Source organism: Somniosus microcephalus, unplaced genomic scaffold (genome assembly GCF_052327205.1).
Source record: "Somniosus microcephalus isolate GS21.2 unplaced genomic scaffold, FLI_Smic_1.0 unresolved_chr1, whole genome shotgun sequence".
Classification (NCBI taxonomy): Eukaryota; Metazoa; Chordata; class Chondrichthyes; order Squaliformes; family Somniosidae; genus Somniosus; species Somniosus microcephalus.
In genome coordinates, this window is record NW_028225179.1 from 51,392,479 (window position 1) to 51,395,155 (window position 2,677).

Below are 2,677 nucleotides of genomic sequence, written 5' to 3' on the forward strand. Positions count from 1 at the left end.
AATGAACCAGAGGGGAGATGAAGAGATTTTGTTTTACGTTGCGAGTTGTTATGATCTGTAATGCTCTGCCTGAAAGGGTGGTGGAAGCTGATTCAGTAGTTACTTTTAAAAAGGAATTGGATAAATACTTGAAGAGGAAATGTTTGCAGGGAATGGGGAAAGAGCTGGGATTAATTGGATAGTGATTTCAAGAACACGATGTGACAAATGGCCTCCTTCTGTGATGTATGATTCAATGTTTCTGTGAAAGGTTTTATGAAAGTATTCATGCAAGTGAGGCAGATCAGTTGCCTGCTCCACTATCCTGCTTTGTTTTTGTCCATTTGTGCCTGTGCTATTTCAAACTAATTGAAACAATTCACAATTCGCTGGCCCAAACACCACTGACGGCGCGGTGGCCAAGTGGTAAGGCATCGGTTTCGTAAACCGAATATCATGGGTTTGACCCCCATCCGTGCTTCGAGAGGTTTTATTACCTTTAATATGACTTTTCTCCTGATGAACTCTATCAAAATCGTTCATAATTTTGAACATTACTATCAAATCTCTTCTTGCATTCTCTATGCTAAAGAGAAAAATCCCACCTTCTCTAGTCTCTTCACATAAATGAAGCCCCTCACCCCTGGTACCATTATCGTAAATCTATTCTTCACTCTCTCCAAGGCCTTGACATTCTTCCTAAAGCGTGGTGACCAGAATTGAAGAAAATACTCCAGCTGAGGCCTGACCAGTGTTTTTAAAGTTTTAGCCTGACTTCCTAGCTTTTGAACTCTATTAATAAAGCCAAGGATCCCACGTGCTTTTTTAGCAGCCTTCTCAACGTGTCCTGACAGCTCACAGATCTGTGTACACACACCCCATGTCTCCCTGTTCTTGCATCCACTTTAAAATTGTACCATTTAGAGGCGGTTAATAAAATGCAGGGGGGAGCTTTCTGACCAGTTTCGGGGCCAGTGATCTCCAGAGGGAGCCGATTAATGTAAATAATTGTTCACGTTAAAACTGTACCATTTAATTAATTTTGCCTCTCCTTATTCTTCCTACCAAATATATCACTTCACACTTCTCTGCGCTAAATTTCATCTGTCACGTGTCTGCCCATTTGACCAGTCTGTATATGTCCTCCTGTAGTCTGTTACTATCGTCTTCACTGTTTACCACATTACCGTCTTTCGTATTATTTGCAAAATTTGAAATTATGCCCTCTATACCCAAGTTCATTAATCTTCATCAAAAAGAGTAGCGGTCCTACTATCGACCCCTGGGGAACACCACTCTAAACTTTCTTCCAGTCTGAGCTTCTAAAACCTCTCCCTGCAAAAACTTCCTGATCTGCGGACCAATTCAAATAGACAGAATGAGAAGCGAAAGCAGAGAAATTTCAAAACTAAGATCGATAGATTGTTGTTAGGCAAGGTTATTAAAGTTTACGGCAACAATGGAGTTAAGATACAGATCAGCCATGACCGAATTGAATTGTGGAACATGGTAGAGTGTCTGAATGGTCTAATCCTTTTCATGTGTACAGAGATCCACACACACAAATCCAAACACAGCTGCACATATGCAGGGATGGGTAGATAGAGAAACACAGATAGAGAGACAGGCACACAGACAGGGAATGAATCTGAGTCAGATAGTAAGATAGCGAGAGAGAGAGAGAGAGCGAGACAGCAGGGAGAGAAACAGAATACGAGGCAGAAATAGGGACACAGAGAGAGCGACAGAGAAGGAGGAGCAGATAGAGAGTGACAGAGAGAGAGAGAAGTAAAGAAACAGGCGCAGAGATTGCGAATCATTGGAGTGCACAGCACCTCAAATAGAACATTATAAAATGTTAGATATAACTATGAATGAAGAGGACATTGTTCACCGTTTCCACATTGAACGCATCTGTCTCTCTCTCTGGGCTTCCCATCTAAGGAAGAGACCTTACAGCGAGCCTGTGGTCCCAGTGATCCCCCATAGTAACTCACCCCGGGACAGGCTGCGAATGCATGTCGCTGTTTCGTTATAAAGAAGGAGGGAAACCGTCTGATAGAGATTCAGACCGAGAAAGAGAGAGAAACAAACAGACAGACAGCGAGAGAGAAGGAGAGAGAAACAGAGAGAGAGAAATAAAGAGAGAGAGAGAGAGAGAGAGAGAGAGAGAGGAAAAGAGAGGAAGAAGCAGTTGCGAATTTGCTGTAGTTTTCCAAGTCCAGTGCGGGAACACCAAGTTCTAACACAATTGGCAGTAAAGCGCTTTGGGACGTTCTGAAGTAGGGCAAAGCGATAAAATACAAATCCTTCCGTTGATCAATTTATAAACTGCTGGGTCTAACAATTAAGTAGGTTGACAAGGATATCTATATCTCTCTCCCGGTATGTCCTTCTCGCTCTCTCCCTCTCTCTGTCTCTCCCTTTCCCTCCTACCCTCTCTCTGACTCTCTCGTTGTCCCTCTCACTCCCTCTCTCTCTCACATACCCGCAGAATAGCGAATCACAGGGTCAAAGAAGGAAACAGATTTGTGTCTCTGTCCTGTTTCAAAACCGCAAAATTAAAGAATCCCGCGATGACGGCTAGGGCAGATTTGTTTCTGCGGGGAGTTTGACCTTCCACCAGGGGTGGCGAGAGACAAGGAGCTGAGGCTATTAAGAGGCTTCGCAAAAATAATTGCATAAATTCTGGCGCCTA

At 43.3% G+C, this 2,677-nt stretch overlaps 1 non-coding gene across 1 annotated transcript; it reads left to right on the forward strand.

Moving 5' to 3' along the window:
• Window positions 1-388: 388 nt before the first annotated feature.
• Window positions 389-460, forward strand: trnat-cgu (transfer RNA threonine (anticodon CGU)). Its single transcript has one exon. It is a non-coding gene; the product is annotated as a tRNA-Thr (tRNA).
• Window positions 461-2,677: the final 2,217 nt, after the last annotated feature.